General features: G+C 39.0%; 1 long non-coding RNA gene across 1 annotated transcript; it reads left to right on the plus strand.

Annotated features, from left to right (window-relative positions):
* The first annotated feature begins 330 nt into the window (after window positions 1-330).
* LOC131273034 (uncharacterized) lies at window positions 331-3,500 on the plus strand. Its single transcript, XR_009181688.1, has 3 exons — window positions 331-423; window positions 1,308-1,488; window positions 3,159-3,500. It is a non-coding gene; the product is annotated as an uncharacterized lncRNA (long non-coding RNA).
* The last annotated feature ends 14,143 nt before the right edge of the window (window positions 3,501-17,643 follow it).

A 17,643-nucleotide genomic window follows, 5' to 3' on the forward strand; every position in this document is an offset into this window, starting at 1 on the left:
AAAATTTTCATTCCATAATATACTGAGTCCATAACACACTAACCCTTTAATTTGCCATCTCAATTTCTTTTAAATTCCAAATTTCATTTCTCTCGTATGTGAAATTGGTCTTAAAATATTTTGTCATATACAGCAACTAGTGTTTTGCCATCAATCGGGTAAATGCAGAGTAGTGTTTCTCATGAAAATTGGGACATGGAAAAGAACGTCCACTACTTCACTCATTTAATCCTCAAATATGGCATTTGTACAATTGGCCAGATTATTAATGGCAATCAGCAAACAAGTGTGACACAAATGCCACCTTTTCTTCCTACTTCTCTTGCAGTGACATATGGATCATGGTTTGACCATATTCATGACTGGCTGACAATGAGGGGAAAAGATAATTTTCTGATAGTGACTTAAGAGGACTTGCATCAGGTGACCATTCTTTGAAAAATTTCATTCCCTTTCCCATTTCATAGTGTCTTACTTACCTCCATTTTTAATGTTTCTATTTTATCCTTTCAGTTAGATATTATCCCAGTGAGATCAAGTTGAGTTACTGTCCACCTTTTTTTCATTGTCCTACATATGCAGTACATATGTTCTTTCTTTAAATGTCTTATTCATTTCTTCTTAAAACATCTAAGACATGCACTGAGGAATTACTTGATGGCATATACACATGCTGAAAATGTCATCAACATTTCTGTGACCAAAGATCTGATGCAATCTTGAAACAAGGTACAATGTCAGGATGGAAAGATGGGACTTGGCAAGGTCAAGATTGGTACAAGAAATATTTAGATAATCCCAGATTAAGAGGATGTAAGCGTGATTCTAGCATGCATGACTATGTAAATATTCAAGTATATTCATATGAAGAGGTGGCTTTTATCAAAAAGGGTGACTCAAGTGGTGCTTAACAACTCTTTTGAGCTGGTACACTTTAGGAGACCTCTGAAAACCAGACACTACCCAAGAATAAGAAAAATTGGAGTTTTATGGAGTGACAGGATGAGAAGAGTACACACACTTGAGGCTTGGTGCAGATTATAAATATTGATTTGGATGTCTTTTAACATTGGTTATCTCCTTTTCACCTCCCCATCACCCTCAAATGTCTTCGGTGTTCCTTTTACTCCAACTTAGCCTTATCCCATTTTGATCAGTTTTCAGCTGTGCACAACCTAGTCATACTCTTCCCACTTGTCATTTTTTTCTCTTTCTGGTACTACTTCCCCTGTGCCTCTGCTTATTTTTCAGTTCTTATTCTCTTGAATTTTACTTCCAAGTTCTGATTCTTGTGTTTCCTAATCTAGGACAGAAGAGGCACTGTAGAGCTGATCAGCCAGTTCTTGGGCTGCAAGCTAACCCCAGAAGAACTGAACTCAGTCCTAAAGAACATATCCTTCCAAGTCATGAAGGATAACAAAATGAGCAATTACTCTCAATTACCAGATACCATAACGGATCACAGAAAAGCACAATTGATATGAAAATGTGAGAAATTTTTCTTGAATTTAGAACAGGAAATGAATTTGCAATGAATTCCCCTGCTTTTTAAAAGAGGCTTTAGTGAGCTATATTCGTACTCCATACAATTCCTTCAAACTGTATAATCAAGGGTTCTTGGTATAATCACAAAATTGTGCATTCATTATCACAGTACATTTTAGGACATTTTCATCACTCCAAAAAGAAAACAACCTTAACCCTTACTAATCTTCTTTTATTGAAGCATTAGAACATAGAAAAAGGGTAGTATTTGAATACTGAAATCAGCATGAGCCACCTGAAATCTAAAAATTTAAGGAATGTTTAGTTGTGTGGAAAGGTGTGAGGGAAATTGAATGCTAACATGAATGATGTGTAATAAGAACATTGATCTGAGAGTGTGCTATGAGGCACTGAGATGATTGAAGAGCAACAGAGTTAGGAATAAAGTCATCTTTAGCTGAGTGGCTTACCAGGAGAAGGATGACATCATTCAAAGATATAAGTTCAAAGAGCAGCAAACCAGACTCATTATATGGAAATTGAAATCAATACGCTTTCTCTGATAATTGTTACAGAATTTCAGTGTGCTTGAGTTAGAAACTTCATGGAATAAGGGATTGACCTGATGATGGTTGAAAGCTAGATTAAAGAGATTGTCTTGGTGGTGTAGTTGGTTGCTGTGAGATTTAAAATTGAGAGTGAGGGAAATGGATGTTGCTCAACCAAATTGGCTCCCGTCTACCATATGCGAGGTCCAGGGTTTGATGCCCAGGGCCTCCTGGTGAGGGCACACTGTCCCACACATCCAGCAGTCCCATGCAGGAATTGGGTCCCATGCAGAACTGTGCTGCCTGGGAATGCCACCGTACACAGGCAAAGCCACCCTGCAGGAGTGCCAGTTGACAAGGAGAGGTGGCTCAGCAAGATGACACAAGGAGAGACACAGAGGAGAGTAAACAAGAAAACATAGCAAAAGAACAGGGCTGAGGTGGCACAAGAGAGTAATCAACTCTCTCCCACTCTTGAAGATCCCAGGATCAGTACCCAGAGCCACCTAATGAGAATGCAAACAGACACAGAAGAACACACAGTGAATGGACATGAAGAGCAGACAATGGGGGGAACAGGGCAGGAGGTTGAGAAACAGAAATACATAAATCATAAAAAAAAGTGAGAGTGAAAAACAATGGCCTGGAATCATGTGAGTAGCAAGAACACACTTTCTACCTAGATGGTCAGGCCTGAGTGTGGTTTGGGAGGAAAAACAGGTGTTGTCTTACAGAGGTGTGAATATTAATGAGGTGTACATGTAAAATCCTAAAACAGTGCCTGGCATATAAGAATTACTTAATGTAAGTCAGGTCTTGTTTTTGTTGTTATTGCCTTATCATTTTTAAATCCTCACAATATTACTATGAGGCAAGCATAGGGAAAATCCTACTTAACATTTGGCAAACTTGTGGCCCAAATAGATTATACAGCCAGACATCTGGGGCTAGAAACGATGGCTGGCTGACTCCAGACAGGAATTTCTTAGCCACTCTGTTGTACTGCCTGCAATTCCAGGTCAGTGTTCAGGACAGAAGGCAAGCAGGGACAGATACAGGTGGTGAAATGCGGTCTTGAGATCCTATTTTTAAATGTGATATAGACTCATTTTTTATATTTAATAGGAATTGCTGGAGATTGGAGAAATCACTTCACAGTGGCACAGAGTGAAACTTTTGATAAAGTATATGAAGAGAAGGTGGCAGGGCTTCCACGAGAGGCTTTCCCATGGGAATGATGAGCTCATGCTTCTGAATCTGACTTGACTACTGACCTTCTTCCTGTCCTGTGCACAGGCAGGTCAGCTGAAGCACAACCTCAATCAGTGCATTCAGGATGCTGTCATCATTTAATGCAATTATGCACTTGAAAAAACCAAGTGCCTCGCTAATTGTGTGGCATACACACTTCAGAAACTTATGTAATAATTCAGACATAGAGAAAAATAAAGAAAATAATATTTTAAACATGCATACATTTTACCCAGGTTAACAAATAAAAGGAAATACTTTCCAGTATTTGTTACTTGTGTATTAAAGTAAGTAAACAAACCTTGTGTACACCAGTACTATGTTTTCTGTAACCATCACCATCCCATTTCTTTTTGTCTGTTCCTCACTATTAACAATTACTCTGAATTCAATATGTGTATTTCTGTAGTAGATACTTTGGTGGTGCCTTGTCCAGATATCAAAACCAGGTCACACAGTGTAAATTTCCTGGACAATTTCAACCCAGCAGGAAGCATCTTTCCAGAAAGGTATCCCTTCCCCAAGGCACCCAGAAGCCAATGAATGATTTACATAGCAGGGCCAACATTGTGAGGTAATTTGTTAACTATGCTCCCTGTAAGCCACTCAGTTGAAGCTACAAACCCTCAGCCCCTGTTTCCTAAGGTCTATCGCTCTTAAATCATCAGTGCCCCATTGCCCACTGTCAGATCCAGCTTCTACATTCCCCATCATTCACATTAGCATTCAATTTCCCCCAATAGTTCAACTCCATTGAGACACACAATCTGTTGTTTCTAACCCTTTTCCATACACATAATCATTCCTTAAATTCTTAGATTTCAGATGGCTCATGCCAATTTCGGGATTCAAATATTACCCTTTCTCCATGTCCTAATGTGTCAATAAAAGCAGGGGAGTAAGGTGTATGGTGGTTTTATTTTGGAGTGATGAAAATGTCCTAAAATTAATTGTGATGATGAATGTGCAATTTTGTGGTTATACTGGGAGCCATTGATTGTAGTCTGGAGTACAGATAGCCCCTGGCACACTGTAGCAATGCAAATGCTAAGATGCCCACCTACAGAAAACCAGGTGGAAACACTTGGAAAGAGATGAGGTAGGATGTGAAATCTCTCTGTCATTTCAGAGATACATAGGAGGCAGAAATATAAGGTCTGTGGAATTCGGTGCTTGTTGAAAAGTCCTACTAAAGCACGGAGAAGAGAATACACCAGGTTCTGATCTGTTAATCAGCATTCTAAAGCAAAGAGGGAAAGGGAATCTTCTTGGTGGTATTTGAGGAAATACTCATCACTTGAGATCAGAGAGAAGACAAAGGTGCAGAGCTCAAAAGGCAGAATAGAATAATTCCAAAACAATGTCCCTCAACTAAAGCAATGGTTAAACTGGCAAAAACTGTCATAATCAATGTTTTCAGATCCCTGGAATCCAATGAAAAACATACAACAGCCAGGTAACACTTAGTGAAGAATGAAGCTGCTGAATTTAATAAGAGAATGATTCACATTTTAATTTACCCACCTACCATCTCATAGTTCCCACCATAGTGGCAAGCTGTGAAGACAGTAGACCCTGTGGCTGTTTGATATTATTTATGAATTCCAAAAATAGATATAGGCTTGTGTTTGTAAACTGCTTGGATTCTCTGTGCTTATAGATTGTATTAGATTCAGAGGTTTCACTTTTACTTGTTTAAATTAAGACAAGGGCTTTGATCCCACCACATCAGTAAAGCTTTTAGTCCCTGGCCCCTTGGTTGGTGGACACTCACACAAACGTAAACACAGAGAACACAAAGAAAGATATAGACAGCTCATTACATAGGATACTGTGACCCCCAGAAGAGAGATGTGACTGATAGTCTACAACTCTCCTTTTGAAGAGACCAGAGCAGCCAAGCCCATGAACAGAGAAGCCTTTTGCTAGCCTATAGCTGAGAACTGAAGGGGCTGGGACCATAAAGTCTTAGGAGGAAGAGGAAGGTTGAAGCCTTGCAGAGATTAGCAGTCTCCCTGCTCCCACATGTGGAACAGACTTTGCTGAGGTAAGTAAATTATGTTTTATGACCTTGTGACTTTAAGCTTCTACCCTGTATTAGTCAGTCAAAGGAGTGCTGATGCAAAACACCAAGAAATTGGTTGGTGGTTGGTGTTATAAAAGGTATTTGGGGGGGGGGGGGGGGCTAGGAGTTTACAGATACCAGGCCATAGCATAGGTTATTTCCCTCACCAAAGTCTGTTTCATGTGTTGGAGCAAGATGGCTGCTGATGACTGGAAGGGTTCAGGCTTCCTGGCCTCCTCTCTTCCAAGGTCTTGCTTGACTTGGGGTGCAGGGTTCCTCTCTTCTCAGGGTTTGCTTCTTCTTTGGCTCACAGTTCCTCTCTTCCTGGGGCTTCCTTCTCTTTCTTCTGTGACCTTATTTCTCAAGGCTCCAGCTTAAGGCTTCAGTATCAAACTCCAATATCAAAACTCCAACATAAAAAGCCCTCAACTCTGCCCCTTGCCATTGCCTTTAATCTGTGAGACCCCACCCACCAAGTGTTGGGAACTCAATGCCCTAATGATGTGCCCCAATCAAAGCCCTAATCATAGGTTAATCACACCCAGGAACAGACCAGGTTAAAAATATAATCCAATATCTATTTTTTGAATTCATACCCATATCAAACTGCTACAATCCACCCTCTGAATTCCAAAATGACATTACAATATTGAAAAAAAAACACCTTAAATCAATAACAATGTAAGTACCTAATTATATCACAATCAATTTACAAAATACAGTTTGTCTTGGGACATCATCCTGTCTGCTATAGATCTCTGAAACTTATTAAACAGTTTATCTGTTTCCAATATACAAATGGACAAAGGAAAACATTTTCATTACAATGAGGAGAAATTGGGAGGGAAACTTGAGTCACGGGTCCTCTACTTTTCAGTAAACCTGCAGGGCACCCTCCATTTGATTTCCAACTGAGAGTCATTCTTAAAATGATGGGTTCCTCTCCTTGGTGCCTTATGGGACCTCACCCTTTCCACATGCTTTCCCAATGGCCATTTTCTTGGTTCCACCCTCAAACACCTGAGTGTAAACCAAGCTCCAGACCTCACCCACCAAGAGTGTTGGGGTGATTGCCACACCTTATCCAAACTTTGGGTTAGATTCTTAACCCCCTGTGTACAGTGTCGTGAAGACAACATTCCCTCTAATCTTAAGCAAACAGACTCAACTCACTCAGAGAAATGAGTTGACAACCTGGCCTTTGCTAACCTTTGGCATGCAGGCTTCACCTTCTCGGAGCAATGAGTTGACCAGCTGGCCTTCTCTAATCCATGGAGGGAAGCTCAAACACTCTCAGATCTGTGGGGTGATGACCTTATCTGTCATAAACCCTGGAGAATGTGCTCCACCCTGTTTGTACCTTGGGGAGGCAAATCTCTCTGAGAACATCAGGTGGGAACATACACCTTCTTCTACTGCTAGGGCAAACTCACCCTTTCTGTACACTTGGGTAAGGTTTTTCTCTTGGCCCAAGGTTTTGTCCTAATTCCAGATCTCAGCTTCTAAGGTTTTCCTCTTGAAGTCATTTCCCCTTCAATCTCTCCTTTCCATCTCCCTTATTCCAGACTGACGATGGTTTTGTTCATACAGCTCTCTCAATAATTCTTTTGCATTGCCATGCAGGAAGCAAGTATCCAAGACATCAAGCAGTAAGACTTTCCATGTCTTTCCGACATAACTGCATCTTCCATCCTGATTTACAAATTCCAAGTTTAGTTAAGTCCACCACTGGGGCACTTTCATCTGGAAGCTTGTTTTCTAGAGGTTTGGAATTGCCAGAATCAGATTCTGGTTTCTTTGTGCCCAATAAATCAGTCCTCAGCATATCAAACTCATCCAACATTTTGCTTTAAGCTGCAAGCATAAGCCAGGAGGCATTCTCTAGATTTACTTTGGAAATTTCTTCAGCAAAATGCCCAGACTCACCATTTTAAATTCTGCCTTTCAGAAAATCCCAGGAGTTAATCTCACTAAGTTCTCTGCAACTGTAAAACATGGATTGCCTTTCCTCTAGTCCCCAATAATAATTGCATCATTTACTTCTAAGGCATCATAAAAAGTCTCTTTAGCATCCATGTTGTATCAGCAGTCTCCTCAAAGCAATCCAGGCCTTTTCCATCAAACATCTCACAATTGTTTTAAAAATACCCCTACCCATTTATGAAACTGTTCTAGCATTTTGGTAATTTGAAAAGCGCTACCCCAGCCCTGGTACCAAATTCTGTGTTAGTTAGCCAAAGGGGTTCTTGTAACAGTAAGTTTTCTATTTCTGCACTTCTGTGTTCCTGTGGTTTGTGTCTGTTGTTTAAAGTATATTTTCCTGCCTCTGGATGGTACTATTATATTAACAAATAAAAATTCTTAAGAGAGCTACATTCCAATAACTTACTATATTAATACTCCTAGATTCCCAGAATCTGGAGAATCCCAGCTTCTGGTGCTCTTTAAAATCCTGTCTTGAACTTCTGAGTTCTAATTTAGTTTAACACCCCTTCTACAATAATAAGATTTCCCAAATCCTAATGAGTATTCAGAGGGCCTTGTAAAGAAGTCAATCTAATCATTTAGTTTTATAAGCAGGTATACTAAAACCTCTGCCAATTAATTTACAGGACAGCATGGAGAAATTTAGATAAACATAACTATTTAAAAATGCAAAGCAAAGATGTTTTTTCAATATGTTGCAATCTAAAATTCTTATAATTAAAATAGAATATAACCTAAAATATATGTTCCCCCTTGAAGATGGCTCCTTCATCTCTCTGCTTGTCATTTCCACTCATTGCTCTCTCTGTTTTTTCATTGTGTGTGCTCTACAAAGGGAAGGCAAAATGAGTCTCTCTTTGTCTCTCCTTGTCTGACAACACAGTTTTATGCTACTTGTGAATGTTTATTTTCTGCTTAGATTCTGTATGAGGCACAAGGAACCAAATCCAGGACCTCTCATGTGGGAGGTATGTGCCCAACTGCTTGAGCCACATCCACTCCCCTAACATAAACATTTTAAACTCTTAATATTGAGAAATGGATGTGGCTCAAACCATTGGGTTCACATCTACCATATAGTAGATTTGATTCCCACATCCTAGTAGTGAAAGGCAAGCTGGCCTGTGCCATGAACTGGCCTGAGCAGAAAGCAGGCCTATGCAGTGTGCTGGCCCATGTGGAGTGCTGGCCTACACAGTGAATTGACTCACATGCAGTGCTGGCCCAAGCAGAATTCTGTCCCACACAGTAGTGCTGACCCACATGGAGAGCTGGCACAGCAAGATGAAACAACAAAAAGAGACACAGAGGAGAGGCAATAAGAAATGCAGCAGAGTAGGGAGCTCACATGGCTCAAGAGATTGTGTGTTTCTCTCGCACTCTGGAAGATCCCAGGATCAGTTCCCAGTGCTGCCTAAAGAGAAAATGTTAAAATAGTTTCACTCTTTACTTTGAGCACAAGAGAATAGATGTTTAACAATATTTTCCCAATACTTAAGGTAACCACTAAAAGGATTAAAAAATAGTAGGAGTTATTTCATCCTTAACTCTCACTCAGAAAGTCTAGGATTTATGGGAGCAATTTAGATCAGAGATCCTTAGAGAATCAGTAACTTTTTCAAGTCACAGAAGCTCCTCAATGAATTTTGTGATGCACTTGCTTTCATGCCAGCAGCTACTAAAAACCCAGCTTTGCAAAGATATAACATCACTGAAAGGAAGGTAGCACAATCTAATGCTGAAACTAAACTACCTCGAGATGGTAGTTTTTGTGGTGATGAACAAATATCAGTGTCCATTACATTTAAATGATCCTGCAGTGCCTCTGGAGTTGGCACACAGTTTGAAATCTCTGCTGTTATATAATTTATCTCTGAAAATTAAATAATAACCACCCCCTCCTTTATTATGCTTTCCTCTAGCATCTGCACAATGCCCCAATATATTGTAGGCTTTACATACAGGAATATATACAGGTTTTCTCCATCATCCTATTCCACTCAAGGGTGTTCCAAAAAGAAAATACTTTGGGAATTACACCAGCCCCTGTAGAGGATAATCTGGGCATTTTAAGGCTTCCCAAAGCATGTTTACTCCTTTATCCTTCAATGAATTTCCTGCCAAGCTCAGATGGGTCAGCATATTTCCACTGAGAGAAAAGGAAAGGCTCTTACTACAAGACTGTGTGAGGCCACAATTCTCCAACCTGGGGGAGAAAAACACAGGTAGATGAAATTTTATTCATTCCCATGTCTGATCATGCTAGCTTCATACTGAGGGGTGATGATTTTCATCTGGGCTTTCTTTTTGAAAGAAAAGTTTCATTGTACCCCTATTCTCACCTATTAGGACTTCCAAGATTTGAGGAGAGAATAGCAACTTTGATGAGAGCAAGGTAGCGTGAAGGAATTGTAGGTCTGGAAAAGAATTATTTAGAGTGATTAAGCTGGAGAAGGAATAAACCTCAAAGAACAGAGAATAAATAACAATGATGGACTAGGGCCTGAGGCAGAAAAGAATGGGTTAAGTCAGTATACTTGAGAGAAACCAAGATGAATATAAGGCTATGAAAAATGTTCATTAGTAATTAAGAAATGTAAATTAAAACAATAAGATAACATTTTATGCTCAGTGGATTGGCAAAACAGTAACAAGCATACTGACTGTAAGGAGAGTTGGATGAGAATTTGAAGCAACTGGAATTTTCATACTTACAGCTGGTGGGACTACACATTGGTGCAAACACCCTCGGAACAAACTTGGTAAAACATTTTCCACAACCAAACAACTCTACCCTTAGAATATGTGAGGAGCTAACAAGTGGAAGCAGCCTGAACTGCATGTGCTGTAGGATGAATAAGTAGGTGGATAACTAAGGTGTTGCATATTAGTGCAATATATCATTCATCAGTGAAGGGAAATTAACTACAGAAGCCACTAAACATAGATGAGCACTAAAATGTTGGTCTAGAAAAGAACACAGAAGGTGATGCCATTAATGTAATTTCAAAAACAAAATGATGTTATGCCTTGTTTAAGGATAGATAAAATCAAGGGGTTTGATCAATCCAATTAAAAATGATCCTCATGAGGGGGAGTGGACTGATAGAATCAATGAGGAGTGAAAACTGTACTAGTAAGATTCTATTTCATAAACTGGCTGATGGATACATATGGCTCATTATAATTATATATACCAAGATATGTATTATGCAAGTATACATTTTCTATAGGAAATAATTACATACTCATATTCTTGGTTGGACCCTCTACCGACCTAGGTGTATGATTATATCTATCCTAAGACTTGTGTTTTTCCAATATTTGCAAGTTCCCTATTACTTCTTTTCTCCCAGATACACTAGATTTTCAAAATGAATGAACAACAGTAACAAAAGGAGGATTTCGATAGTCTCTTCAGTCGATGTTTTCACTGCTACAAGCCTTTAATAAGTAACATGCAGTAAGGTCCTTCAGTGAACTTCTCAGCAAAAGAGTTTTCAGGTGTAGGTAATCTTTGAAAGTCTTGGCAAAATGCAACAATGCACAGTGGCAACTGGGAAATCTTCCATTCTGTAGAAGCCATACACAAGCAAAAAGCCTGGCTTCTGGGGGAAATGGTACCTACATAGTCACACAGACTCCACCCACTGCCTACATGCTTGTTCTTCACAGAAGATTGACTTGGGGATTATTTTCATCATCTCTAGCCAGTACATCTGTATCAGGTTCAGTATCTGAGTCCCCAGTTACCAATTTGGAGCCATATTCAATTGGAATAGGTTATTAATTGGACTCTGTGTGCCAGGGAATCTATTCAGTCTTTAAAATACAAACCCTTATTTAGTTTACTTGTCAAACAATCCCAAAGTATTATTAATGACTGAGTTTTGAGATGAAGAACTGAGAATCAGGGAAACGGATGAGGAACAAGCAATGTCTTTTCCTTAGGATTGTAGTGAAAATTATTATACATGATGCCTGCAAAATGCTTGACACTCTGCTGGACATATAGTAGGCATGTGGTCTAAGTGGGAAATAATAACCCTTATAATAATAGGAGACTAAGTAAAATACTGACTACAGTCCGGGTGACATCTTATGGGTTATTTCAAGGAAGATGCTGGGGTTCATGTGATGAATTATTGGGTTTCTGGGTCTTAGAAACCCTAAAAAGAGGGAATATAGTGTATTGGCTAAGACAACTGATTCTGGAAACAGAATGTCCACTTTTAATCTGAATTGGACTACATAATAGTTGGGTAACCTTGTGCCCCATTTTCTTCATCTGTGAAATGGGAATAACTACAATATCTGCCTCTCAGGGTGTTTACACTAATGTGCAAAGTACCAAAGACAGCTTATATAATATGGTGAGCACTGCATTTACTTTTGTTTTGGAAATAATGTTGCCATGAAATTATTGCACATTCCACTGGATATCTGTATATGGATTTACCCAGGATAGATTTTTTTAAAAGGTGGAAGATGGGGTTGAGGCATTTTTCTTTTAATATAATCTGTCAAATTGCAATATGAAAGTCTGTCTCATCCAATGTATACTCTTTGGTGAAGGTTTCCACACACAGGGGCCTGCTCATGGTGACTTATTGCAGAAGCATGGTATGGTCATGGAGAAGAATATGATTTACATTTGGACCATTGGGAAGGAGAGCATTCTCACAAGTATATTAGCTGCAAGAAATCAGAAAAGTCACTTAACTTGTATGGTTCTCATTTTCTTCAATGTAAAATTGTGGTAATAATACCTGCCACAGAGGAATTCAAAGTGCCTACCTCTAGGCATATTTGCTTAGCACATGACATCCATCAGACAGTGCCCAACTCCGAGAGTAATGACATATTATAAAGCATGCACTATGTCTCAGGTACTGTTCTCAGAGCTTTGCATGGATGACTTCACTTGATCTGACCGTCATCACGATCATTTCATAGATGGGGACACTGAGGCACAGCAGAGTTGAGATGTCAGAAATCCAACAACCCATTGAATGAAGCACTCACTTAAGGACACACAAGTTGAGCTGACAGTCTGGCTCAAGCCTGTGGTTTCATCTGTCAAGCTCCTCATCACTCATTACCATTACTGCCCTCTCCCATCCTGTTCTCCCAGAATTGCATAGTAGACTGGACATTGATGCCTTCTTGGAGTGTGGCACAAGTGGAGAGGGAGTGAAGAAATGATAAGAAATAGGTTCTACACATGGAATGTCTTTTCTCCCCACCCCCCACCCCCACTATGGAATGTCTTATAACCACGATTTGTTTTATATTCACATTAGTTTCTGAAGTTTACATTGAGGGTGTTTCAGTGCAGTAGAAAGAACCTTCACAAAAGCAGGCTCTAAAGACTTATTCATCATAGCCTAGTCTTCCAAACCTCCATTTGTCCAGAATACAGAACAGAAGTCTTTCCACCAGAGGAATAACTTAGCATTGTCTTCTAGTCTACATGCAAGTTAAAAAAGGAAACTTGTTCATTGACAGTGTTAAACTTAGGAAAACCTAGAAGAAGAGAAGGTCTGGTTTTCTGTACTTTGGTTGGGGTCACAGAGCTCTATATGACTCTAAGGGACTCCCTCTTTTGAGAAAGACCCAAAAGAACAACCCCAAGATTTCTCATTTCATTCCAGGAAAACTCATGACCTCAGGTAAGGGTACCTCTATTTTCCCATAACTTCAGAAGAAAGTGAGTTACTTTTGTAATCCCTTGGGATAATTTATGGGGATGGAGATTAATTATATATATATATATATATATATATATATATAATGAAAGCATATATAACACCAAAATTCCCATTTTAACCATTTTTAAGTATATACTTCAGTAGTATTAATTGAATTTACAAAATTGTACTATCAACATCACCAATCCCCAAGAAATTTTCATAACCCAAATAGAAAATCTGTACCTATTAAACAATAATTCCTCATTAATTTTCTCCCCCTGGCTCCTGGTAACTTATCTTCTACTTTGTCTCTATGAATTTGCTTATTTTAGATATTTAAGTGGAAACATAAATTCATGCTTTTGCACCTGCCTTTTTTCATTCAAAATGATGGTTTCAAGATTCAACCATTTTGTAGCATGTATCAGAACTTAATTTATTTTCACAGCTAAATATGACTCCATTGTATGCTTATACCACATTTTGTTTATCTGTTCTGTCAATGGACACTTGACTTGTTTCCTGAATAGTATCTTGCATCCTACAGTCTTACAATACACATATAAATCACTGTGTTTTTTTTAACTTTACGTAGGATCAGAACAAGGGGGAAAAATCTTTTCAACACAGTGAGGCAGGAAAGGAAGTTCCAGAGTGTGAACAATATAGAATGTAGTTTGGCTTTGGAAAGCCCTAGTGCATTGTGCATTTTTTCCTCCACAGACACTCCTCTTCAGAGAAGCTGACAAGGAGGTATACAGAAAAATTTTTGTTGCAATATTCTTAGTTGGAAACAATCCACATATATTTTGAGGGGGAAATGCTTTAATAAATAATAAAAATAAAATATATTTTTAGAGGAATATCTTATTGAAGAAGACTGAGGTATACATGGACATTAAGAGATTTCTAAGATGTGAAAAAATAAGTTTAGCATATTTACACTTTTTAGAATATTTACACATTTTTATGCAGTTTGTTTTTGTTAAAAATAAAATCCTATAAAATAAAACCATATATTTATATAGCCATCTATAAATGCAAATACATAGGAATCATAACAATCCCTTTGAGAACGTCCATAACAATTATCAGTAGGAAAACCAACATGAAAGAAATTCATCACCTCTAAAGAGTTCTCCCAACCTTAGGTTTTCTTATTTTTCGGCTTTAAATCAAGACCTTTTTTTAGACATTTGAAGGCTTTGTTGGGAAGACCAATACGAAACACCAAGTAGAGCATCAAGCTCTTGGTATCCATTCTTCCCCAAAATAAAAGGTTTTCAGGGGCTGGAGAATCAATCATGTTACATTGTAGAGAAGCCTGGAGTTGTCTATGTGAGTTGGGACCAGACATGGAAGAATCATTTAATGGAATTCATTCCTTTCATGAAATGCTAAGATTACCTAGAGAGTGAGTTGGTGAGATTTGTGGTGAATAAAGTTAAAGATGGGATGTATGTAGCCTATCACCCAGCAATTCCTTTCTAAGAATCTACTCCAGAGTAGGGCTGAAAATTTTTTCGTAATGGGCCAGATGACTTTGCAGGCAAAGACTTTGCGATTACTTATCTCTGCCACCATAACATGAAAGCAGCCACCGACAACATGTAAACAAACAAGCATAGCTGTATTCCAATAAAAAATTATTTATAAAAAAAAAGCAGCAAGCTAGGTTTGACCCCAGCTGTTATTTTCTGACTCCTACCTTAGAGAAATTGATGTATATCTGAGTAGGTTTGTTGTTGGAAACTGAGGCACAGTGGTCTCACAAGGAGAGATGTGCTGTTTCCATGGCTATGCTTGCACCCTAAGGAATGCGGTAATTGAGTTCCCAGCGAACAGGATGAAGCTGTTAAAGGCTGGAAGAAAAGATGAGCACATATCTTTTGTAGTAAATAGAACCCTTAGATTTTGTATCTTAAGATAAGATTTTTTGAGTTCCTTAGTAATGCTAATTGTTAACTTCATGTTTGTTCTCATGTAGACTGGGGTATATATAGAGCCCCTTGTGAACAATAAGGTTGTCTGAAGAAGTCTCTACTTGCAGACCCCCTGATCCCAGCTCACTCATTCTTTCTCTTTGTTTCCTTCTCCCTTTTCTCTTTCTTTCATTCCTGATATCCTTCAGGTCCAAATCTCCAACAATTTGTATCGTTTTTTTTTGCTTGTGTGATAATTTAGAAAGGGATGCAACCTAAATGTTACTAATAGGAAAAGAGACCAAATTTTATTGAACAAGTCATACATTAGACTACTAGATTGTGTTTGAAATGAACACTACAGTTACACACCAGTATGGTTAATATGGAAGCAATCTTTATGGGAATACCTGTCTGGAAGAAGTTGTGGCTCTTTTATGAAGAACAGTTATAGAATGGAGAAAACTTTAATTATGCAACAGAAAGGGTGATGTCACCCAACCTGAAGAATCAGTCTAATTGTCTTATTCATTTAATCCTTAATCATAGGTATGGGGGTCAAATTTTTGTCAAGTCTGTTTCAGTCAGCTGTGTGATCTTGGACAGGTTACATACTTATTTGACCTCCAGTGTGTCATGTGTCAAACGGTAACAGTAAAAGAAATAATTTACATAAAACAAATACTTGGCACTTTGTCTAACACCTGGAAAGTACCAAATAAAAATCATCCAATATGAAAAACATATGAAAAACCAAATAGACAGTGAGCTTTGACAAAAAAAGAAATATCCATTATATTGGGCAAAATGAAGATCTTCCTAAAGATTTTCAATTGAGAAGTAGGGAAACAAATTACACCTGAAATAATAGCTTACATTTAGGGCAGGTCTTGTACAGTGCATGTATGAGCATTCTCTGGGGAAACAGAACCAGCATAATATATCAAAATATCAATAATGTACCGATTTCTGCTATGCCATAATTACTACAGGAATTTGCTCATGTGACCATTGGAATTGCCAAGTTCAAATTCCAAAAGGCAGGTTGCAATTTGGGAAACCTGATGAAGGTTTCAGTGAATTTCCCAGGAGCAGCTGGCTGGCTGAAGTAGAGATGGAAATTCTCCCTTCTGACTGCTGAATCATTAGTTCTCCCATTAAGGAGGAGACTCATGATACTGCTGAAGGCAGTCTCCTTTGTTAATTGTAGATGCAATCAGCCACAGATGAGATCAACTGCCTAATGATTTAAATCCACAAAATACACTCCCAATTACAATCAGGCCAGAGCTTACTTGACCAAACAATTGCATACCATCAGTTAGCCAAGTTGACACTTGAGCTTAATCATTACAATGTATAACACATTTTATCTCATTTAATCTTCATAACAACCCTATGAGGAATGTATTATTTTTAATTGCCATTTAGTAGTGAAAAAACAGTGACTGAAAAATTTTAGGCAAACAGTCCAAAGACACATAGCTAGTGATCAGAGGAGCAGGAAAACTCGAGCTTTTAGCTATGGCACTGGAATTACAGTGATAGAAATGGTGATTTCAGGTTGTTTGTAAGAAAGAAAGGAGGGAGATGTGATAGTAACATGCTGAGGAGGTATAGTTATAAATTACTTTTCCCCTAATTATGGATAGAAGAGATGTTTCTACACTCTGGTGTTCAATATGGTTGCCACTAGCCAAAAAAGGCCATTTAACCTTAAATTTTAATTACCTAAAATAAAACTGACCTCCTGACTCTTTTTTGGAGACTCATAGCCATATAAACTCATTTGTCCTTCACATTTCCCCCTTTTATCCAAAGTCAAAAAGCAGTTTTTAACACCTGATATTACATGTAGGCTGAGATATTCTGCCATTTGGAGTTTATTCAAGTTCTTTTTCTAGTTACAACATCAGCTGGTTCTTGGTAGTAATCACTGTGTCAGGGAGGCTTATCTCTGGGAGCCATGTCCCATGCTGGGGGGGAAGGCAATGCATCTATTTGATGACCGTGGCTTTGAGACTGGCCACAATTGAGCAACGTGGAGGCTCTCAGGAGGTAATTCTTAGGCACCCCACAGCTCTAGGCCTGGTTCAGATTTTAGGCACACAGGCTCATTATTGGAGCCATCAGTATGAAGGACTCATCATTGGACCATCTATCTTTGTTGGTCATTGCCATTGCTCTTGGGGGATTGTTGCTGTTCCATTGGAGAATGTGATAGGTCTCCCCTGGCCAGGAACTCGGGAAGTCATCAGAGGGGTTATACTTACTCACACCTCAGCAGGGTACCAGAGACAGCCAAGGTAGATGGAAATCCAGGTGCTGGTTCTCCTGAGAGCTGCAGAGACCCACAGGTTCTATTGTCATGGCAGATGGCTCTGGAGTTCAGGGCCATGTCAATTGGCCCTCCTTTGGAGTTTGTGTTCCTGAGTGTGATGGAGTTGGACTCAGATATGATCTTTTTATACACGCCTCTTCTGTTACTTTTCCTGGACCTATGGTTGGTATTTGGGTTGGTGTATACTCAGGAGATCTGAATCTCTGAACTGTCCATGTGACCACTAGGCCCTGGACCTCAGCAGACTTGCAGCACCTACCCTCTGGTTTCTTGGACTTACCCTGGCCAGTTGACAGGGAGGTGAAGTGGGTCAACCACCACACCAGGGAGCCATGAGTGCCTACAACTGCAA

The sequence above is a fragment of the Dasypus novemcinctus genome, chromosome 18, assembly GCF_030445035.2.
Source record: "Dasypus novemcinctus isolate mDasNov1 chromosome 18, mDasNov1.1.hap2, whole genome shotgun sequence".
Classification (NCBI taxonomy): Eukaryota; Metazoa; Chordata; class Mammalia; order Cingulata; family Dasypodidae; genus Dasypus; species Dasypus novemcinctus.